The sequence below is a fragment of the Nycticebus coucang genome, chromosome 6 (assembly GCF_027406575.1).
Source record: "Nycticebus coucang isolate mNycCou1 chromosome 6, mNycCou1.pri, whole genome shotgun sequence".
In the NCBI taxonomy this organism is placed as follows: Eukaryota; Metazoa; Chordata; class Mammalia; order Primates; family Lorisidae; genus Nycticebus; species Nycticebus coucang.
In genome coordinates, this window is record NC_069785.1 from 90,879,392 (window position 1) to 90,887,364 (window position 7,973).

The 7,973-nt window shown below is 48.9% G+C and overlaps 1 long non-coding RNA gene and 1 pseudogene across 2 annotated transcripts; one reads left to right on the top strand and one right to left on the bottom strand.

Moving 5' to 3' along the window:
- Positions 1-1,394: 1,394 nt before the first annotated feature.
- Positions 1,395-7,488, bottom strand: LOC128588051 (uncharacterized). Of its 2 annotated transcripts, XR_008380693.1 has the most exons (4): positions 7,412-7,488; positions 6,674-6,756; positions 6,340-6,553; positions 1,395-1,584 (listed from the first exon to the last, which is right to left on the bottom strand). It is a non-coding gene; the product is annotated as an uncharacterized LOC128588051 (long non-coding RNA). The 2 variants fall into 2 exon arrangements; XR_008380692.1 differs by lacking the exon at positions 7,412-7,488 and having other exon boundaries at positions 6,674-7,080.
- On the top strand, positions 2,076-3,281 carry LOC128588050 (cyclin-dependent kinase 16-like; annotated as a pseudogene).
- Positions 7,489-7,973: the final 485 nt, after the last annotated feature.

Below are 7,973 nucleotides of genomic sequence, written 5' to 3' on the forward strand. Positions count from 1 at the left end.
TCTTCCATGTGCAGCACAGAAAATGCTAATGAGAATGGAAATGACTCCAGAGCATTTGTAGGGCTGAGCAAAAGTCAATTTCACACTAATGGTGAGAGAAACACCAAAACACATTCCTGGAGAACCAATAATGTGAAGGTGAGTCTTTCTACCATTACATCTCCTATAGTCACACTGTTTCTGTCCCCTCAAAATTTATAATATAACCTTATCAATGGTTGGGTGTGGTGGCCATTGACAAGGTTATAACATAAACAACGTAGTGATGCTAGCCTGCAGTCCACCTTCCAAGGAGAAAGAATACCTCAGAGGAGGAGGCACAAGTTGGTGGGGAAGTCAACCTGGGCTAGGGACAGGCCTCTTGTCACAGCAGCATCAGAGGCCACAGAAACCCATGATGTTGGGTCCCAGGGAAAAAGACCCATTTTGTTGAGGGGTATCTTTCACTTCAACTGAGAAAAAGGCATGCTGCAGAGTAAAGTGCTTGCCTGTGCTTCCAGTCCATGGCCAGTCCATTCCAGGCAATGCCTGGTGGCCCCACATCCTGGTTCTTCCTGGACTTGTAACGGGGCTACCGCCACCAACGCAGCCTGCGAAGTGGGCAGTGTGCAGGTGGCGAGGGTTGCCTGGCTGGTCGCTCTGGGGCAATTCTGTTGGATCTCCAGCAGAAGAGGGACTGAAGACAATTGCACGTGGGCAGGGGCTCGGGACTTGGAGAGGGCTGTGGTGGGGCATGGCCCTCCAAGAACAGGGGGCTGGGAGGAGGCTGTGGAGGGGGGTGACCAGGCAGGAACAGGGGGCTAGGAGGGGAGTGGGGAGGGGGGTTACCAGGCAGGAACAGGGGGCTGGGAGGGGGCTGTGGAGGGGGGTGACCAGGCAGGAACAGGGGGCTGGGAGGGGTGTGGGGAGGGGGGTGACCAGGCAGGAACAGGGGGCTGGGAGGAGGCTGTGGAGGGGGGTGACCAGGCAGGAACAGGGGGCTGGGAGGGGAGTGGGGAGGGGGGTTACCAGGCAGGAACAGGGGGCTGGGAGGGGGCTGTGGAGGGGGGTTACCAGGAAGGAACAGGGGCCTGGGAGGGGGCTGTGGAGGGAGGGCACCAGGCAGGAACAGGGGGCTGGGAGGGGGTTGTGGACGGAAGTGACCAGGCAGGAACAGGGGGCTGGGAGGGGGTTGTGGACGGAGGTGACCAGGCAGGAACAGGGGGCTGGGAGGGGGGTGTGGACGGAGGTGACCAGGCAGGAACAGGGGACTGGGAGGGGGTTGTGGACGGAGGTGACCAGGCAAAAACAGGGGGCTGGGAGGGGACTGTGGACGGAGGTGACCAGGCAAAAACAGGGGGCTGGGGAGGGACTGTGCAACAGTCAGTGTGGGCAGGGACCGGGGGCGAGAAAGGGGACATGAAGCGGCAGGGGCAGGCAGGGACCGTGTTCGAGAAGGGGTTGATGACCTAAATAGGTCCAGGGGGCACCAGAGGCGAGGAGGTGGCATGAGTGGGGTCAGGGGAACAGGCTGGGGATAGAGAGGGATGGGTGGGAGACGTGGGACGACTGAAGGGCAGCAGGAGCGGGAGAAACAGTGCTTTGCTGAAACAAAGGAGATAAAAAGCCAGATGAAATGTTAGATCTACACAAGCCATGACAGAGAGATGAAGGAACATTCAATATATATGGATGAGTGAAATGTTAGTCTAAAACAACTCCATTTTCAAGTCCTCGTGCACAATCTCTGGTGAGAGCTGAGTGGGCCGCATATAGATGGAGGTTCCCCAAGGGCACTACCACCACCACAGCCACTCTCATCCAGGCCTATCTGCTCAGAGGCACCTGTGGTCTTATCTATGCCTCGGCCACTTCCGAGTGTCATGGACACCTGCCGTTTGCTCTTCTTCATTCGATCCATGGCCACCGGCGGGGGTGGGGCGAGCAGCCTCAGAACCGCGGGGCTGGCGCGGTGGTGCCTGGGGCGACGGCCCGGGCTCAGGCCGTGCGACCTCCTTCTCCTCCTGTTGGCCGCAGGCGCTGGTCCCAGCAGTCCTTGAAGATTGGGTCTGATGGGGAGGGTGACCAGGCTTGGGCCACATCCTAGGATGAGGTGCAGGCTCCAGTGAGGGTGCACATGCGCAAACATCCCCCACTCCAGATCTCCACTGAGGACATTAACAAGCGCCTGTCACTACCAGCTGACATCCGGCTGCCTGAGGGTTACCTTGAGAAGCTGACTCTAAATAGTCCCATTTTTGACAAGCCCCTCAGCCGCTGCCGCTGCCTCCGTCGTGTCAGCCTGTCCGAGATTGGCTTTGGAAAACTAGAGACCTACATCAAGCTGGACAAACTGGACGACGATACCTATGCCACGGTATACAAAGGCAAAAGCAAGCTTACAGACAACCTTGTAGCACTCAAGGAGATCAGACTTGAACACGAAGAGGGGGCGCCCTGCACTGCCATCCGGGAAGTATCTCTGCTCAAGGACCTCAAACATGCCAACATTGTTATGCTACGTGACATTATCCACACGGAGAAATCCCTCACCCTTGTCTTTGAGTACCTGGACGACTGTGGGAACCTAATCAACATGCACAAGGTGAAACTGTTCCTGTTCCAGCTGCTCCATGGCCTGGCCTACTGCCATGGCAGAAGGTGCTACACCGAGACCTCAAGCCCCAGAACCTGCTTATCATCGAGAGGGGAGAGCTCAAGCTAGCTCACTTTGGCCTGGCCCGGGCCAAGTCAATTCCAACAAAGACATACTCTAATGAGGTGGTGACACTGTGGTACCAGCCACCTGACATCCTGCTTGGGTCCACAGACTACTCCACTCAGATTGACATGTGGGGTGTGGGCTGCATCTTCTATGAGATGGCCGACCCCTCTTCACGGGCTCCGCAGTGGAAGAACAGCTGCCCTTCATCTTCGACATCTTAGGAACCGCAACTGAGGACACGTGGCCAGGCGTCCCGTCCAATGAGGAGTTTAAGACATACAACTATCCCCAGTACCAAGCCGAGGCCCTTTTAAACCATGCACCCGGACTTGATAGCGACGGGGCTGACCTCCTTTCTAAGCTGCTACAGTTTGAGGGTCGAAATCGCATCTCTGCAGAGGATGCCATGAAACATCCATTCTTCTTCAGTCTGGGGGAGCGGATCCACACACTTCCTGGCACTACTTCCATATTTGCACTAAAGGAGATTCAGCTACAAAAGGTGGCCAGCCTTCAGTCTTCATCAATGCCTGACTCAGGCAGGCCAGCTTTCCACGTGGTGGACACCGAGTTCTGAGTTCTAAGCCACAGACCGAGGCCCCAGCAGGCAGCAGCTGGAGAGATGCCACACCCCTCGCAGGGCAGCCCCCAACTGCATCCTTCTGCTTGCTACCTGCCTACCTGCCTGAGCCATGTTCACCTGCCCACTGGTCCCCTGCTGCCCACCTGAACACCCCACCATTGGCCTGTCAACCCACCCATTGACCTGTCTGCTGGGTGCTAACAAAGCTCTCATCACTCCTTCAAAAAAAAATAATAATAAAACAACTCCATTATTTATCATTCCAATTACATGACATTCTGGAAACGCAAAAATATAAAAACAGTGCAAATCTCAATAGTTGCCAGGGTTTGTGGACCAACAAAGGGTAAGGGGCCTTTGAGGGCAGGGAGAGGGCACCGCATGAGGACACAATAGGCAACGGGGCTTTGAAGGTGTCACAACTGACAGAAATGCCCAGTGGAAAGAGTGAACCTGAATGGAAATGATTAACTTTAGAGAATCAGATGTCAAGTTTTAGATTAATTGTAACAAATGTATCTCAGTAAGTGAAGATGTTATTGATCATTGCCAATAGGACATAAGGGAGAGAGGAAAGATTGATAGGGGAACATGGATCCATTTTTATGTCAACCCCAAACTCTTCTAGATGAGGTGATGCCTTTATTAGAAATCATCATTTAGCACCATTCTTTCAGGCAGATATTTTCAGGGGTCGGGGCAGGACAGGGTCTCACTCTGCCTCCCTGGATTGAAAGCTAGAGTGTGGGTGGTGTCATCATAGCTCACTGCAACCTCAAAGTCCTGGGCTCCAGTGATCCTCCTGCCTCAGCCTCCCAAAGGGCAAGGATGACAGGCCTCACCCACCAAGCATGGTCCAGTGAGATGTTTTTATGCCAATGGTCAATAACCAGGTAGTATCTAGACACGAGCTTCAATTATTGTCTGCCATCGAATGTGAACCAATCTTGACTTGAAAATGTATATTGAATTCTGTGGTTGCAGCAGCACTTATGACTTGGAAAATTAAAATATTGCTGCGTGAAAAACACAGCTTACACTCTTCATAGGTTTGTATTACATCTGGGACACCAAGTAATACCCAGTCTCTATTCTAAATAACCTTCATGGTCACAGTAAGTTTTTCAGGTGGCCAAAACTGATGCAGTACAATGCTCTGCTCTTGGGGGGTGGTGTGAGGGTCAGTGCTGTCAGCAAAGAACATGGTTAGTGCCTTCCCAATAGGGACGACTGTAAGCATCTTCCTGACAGAAGTCCAGAGAGAACTAGTAAAATTGGATTCTGAGTTTGGACATCTGATCCCATTGTTTACTGAGTTCCAAGCAGAGCCATCTGATGAAAGCTGGGTTTCAGGGAGATCGTGGGGTTCAGGAAGCCTGTGTGGGCCAAGCCTTCATGGAGATGAGACCACACAGAAAGGCAGCAGAGCAGAGAGACAGAGAGCAGGGCGCTGGTGGTGCAGAGTTAGGGACGGGGTCCAAGCCCATTGACAGGCACCTACACCTGAGAAGGTCATGAGGTCCCTCTGTCCTCAGTTCTCTGCACTGTCATATGACTATGGTAATAGGCTTATTTGTTGTTACGACATGAGGCAGCTGAAATGACTCAATCCAGGTGAATCGTGAGGAAGAGGACTGGTCCGTTAGTCGTCTTCCGTGTTTCCTAAATGGCAGGGGGAACAAACCGGACACCAGGTAGTGTGCTCGGACCACTGCAGGGCAGTGGGGGTGGAGGGTGATTTCTCAACCCTTCTGTGCGTATGATGCTCTGCAGCTGTCAGGGAATGTCTGGCATTATGACCTGTGATCCCCACATCAGACCGTGGGTGGGCAGAGCAGGTGCTGTACCTCCTGTTCTCTACTGAGTGGTTGTGACGTTGAGGGAAGCTAAGTGGCTTTTAGCATCACATCATGAATGAGTGATGGATCTGGCATGGGAAGTGTACATGGTCCCATGGGAGGCGCAGACCTCTGATGACTGGGACCTCTCCACCATATCCTGGACTCCTGATTCAAGAGCTCCCCTGACTCTTTCTCCAACATTCCTACCCGTTGTTCAAGGGGAATCCAAGTTGATGCCCCGGAAGACATGCCTGGATAAAGAGGTTGCCCTAATCATGACATATCCTCTCTCCTCTACCATACACATCTTCCGTCCCTAATGTGGCCCTGTTTCCTCTGAAGGAAATCCTCTTAGGGTCTTGGCATCACAACTGTGGCCTTTCTCCCCCAGTACTGTCATGCTGTGAGCTGCCCCTCAGGTGACCACATTGAATGACCAGTGTCTGCTTCTCCCCCAAGTGTGCTCAGACTGTAGGACATTGTGAAAAGCTGCCTCATAATGTTTTCACAAACAATAACCTTTACTACCACTCATTAAACCCAAGTTAGCAGGCAAGAGAATTCACTGGGAGAGTAGCCATCTGGGCTGGTGCTTTGGTAGTTTATTGAGATAAACTAGTAGCCTCCTTGTCTACTTATCTGACCAGCCTCTATAGAATTAAAGTCAATGCGTGTTTTGTTTTATATAGTGACACCAGGGAGCACACACTGAGATTTGTTGTTTTTTTAAATTTACATATGAACAGAAATGACATGCCAAAAGTTGACTGAACTCAGCACACATTTCAGGAAAAAGAAAAGACATGTGAAACATGGAGTTTAACATGTGAAAACCCACAAAGTCATCTCCTGCTTTCTGGATTTCCTTCAAATTTTTAAAATGAATGGTTTTAGCAGGTACTCAGTTAAGTTAAAATGACATGGAAATAGATGTTCCCATATTTTCCAATTTAGGGGACATCGAATTGAGCAATGTTTGAGGATCACAGGACATAAGAAAAAAGAATCTATTTTTGAAAGGAGGAGATAAACTTCAGGGCAACCTGCTTGACAGGAGTATCAACTATAAATTGGGGAATCAAACAAAACCAGAAACACATTATAACCACCCATGGGAAAATGCCGAGGATAATTTTGTAAGTAAAATATTGTGAGAAATACTCTAGTCACTGTGAAGGAGCAGAGCGTCCCACAGGTCAGTATGAACATACCTTTGAATCGGCTTTTCAGGTTTCCCATGTTGAATGGCAAGTGGCAGCAGGAGGGGCCAAGATATATACTCTCATGTAACCACGGTGATGGGCATCACAGAACCTTCCCAGTGAAGGCACAATCCACATTGTGAGGTCCAACTGCTGCTCTGCAGGCAAGTGGGCTTTCAGTGTGCAAAAGTGTCATCAAAGTTGAAGTAGTTTATCTGAAAAACTAAACCCAATCCCCCACATTGTATTCTCTGTTTCTTAAAATAAGTCATAGCACAGACACGGTGTACCCCCAAATAGAGTCCACAGTGAGGATTTGAAAGGAAAAAGATACAAAACTGACCTGTTGACAACAAGCAGAGGTTCCATTCTTGATTTGAAACACATCCCTGGACATTTCTACTGTTCCTGCAGCATCAAATAGTTCTAGAATCAATAAGGCCATATTGTTCAGGATTAGATAAAATACAGTAGTTACAGATATTTAATTATAAAATGTCATAGTTAAGAATATACTTATCAAACTGCACTTTCATGATATTTACATGTATTACTGTGCCCTTAGTTCTAGCTCAAGCTCTGTGAATTCAAGGAGGAATTTCTCTTTCCAAGTGTATGTAAATAACTGGGTGTTCATTGAGTAAATTAGTGGGGGTGAGAGGGGCCATATGTTCACCAGAGCATCTTCTGGAGAGTGAAAAGTCTCAATGGATACATGTCTGTATTGCCAGCTACTTTGTGGTTTTTCTTTTTTTCTTTTTTTTTGAGACAGTCTTCCTTTGTCACTCACAGTAGGGTGCAGTAGTGTCATAACTCACAGCAATGTAAAACTCTTGGGCTCAAGTGATTCTCTTGCCTCAGCCTCCCAAGTGGCTGGGACTACAGGTGCCGTCCACAATGCCTAGCCATTTGTAGAGAGGGCGTCTCACTCTGTCTCTGGCTGATCTTGAACTCCTGAGGTCAGTCAGTCCACTCACCTCATCCTCCCAGAGTGCTGAGATTACAGGCACGAGCCACAGCATCCAGTCAAAACCTATTATTCGTAAAGCCTTTTAAGTGCTATGCATTAAAATATTCTTACCTGAAGGCGGCACTTGTGGCTCCAAAGGGTAGGGCGCCAGCCCCATATGCTGGAGGTGGCGGGTTCAAACCCAGCCCCGGCCAAAAACTGCAAAGAAAAAAAAAATTCTTACCTGAGGTACTTTATTATTGATTATAGTATATTTTCTGTGAAATTGTATTTTCATACACCATGTGCCAGTGATTGAAAATATCTGCTCTCTATAGATACATAGGGATCATAGGTCATAGTTGAACCTTCTAGTTATCTAGAAAAACATTCTTTTTTAATGTCATATTAATTTCCATACAGAATTTCATAAGCTAAAGTTTCTAATATTCTTGTTTTCTAACACCTTATGACTGTGTTTCTTGGTAGGCCAGTTACCTTAACATCAGTTTATTGTGTGTTTGGTTTGTCTATGTCTTATATTCTTAGATAAGAGTGTGTAACTCTATATATACACTTTAAGTCAAGGTGAGGTTCAATCAAAATATTAGGCATATGTATATCACTAATAATATATGTATGTGTTTTTCTTAACAGACTTCCTTTATGATTATCTTATATATTTATTTTCTTG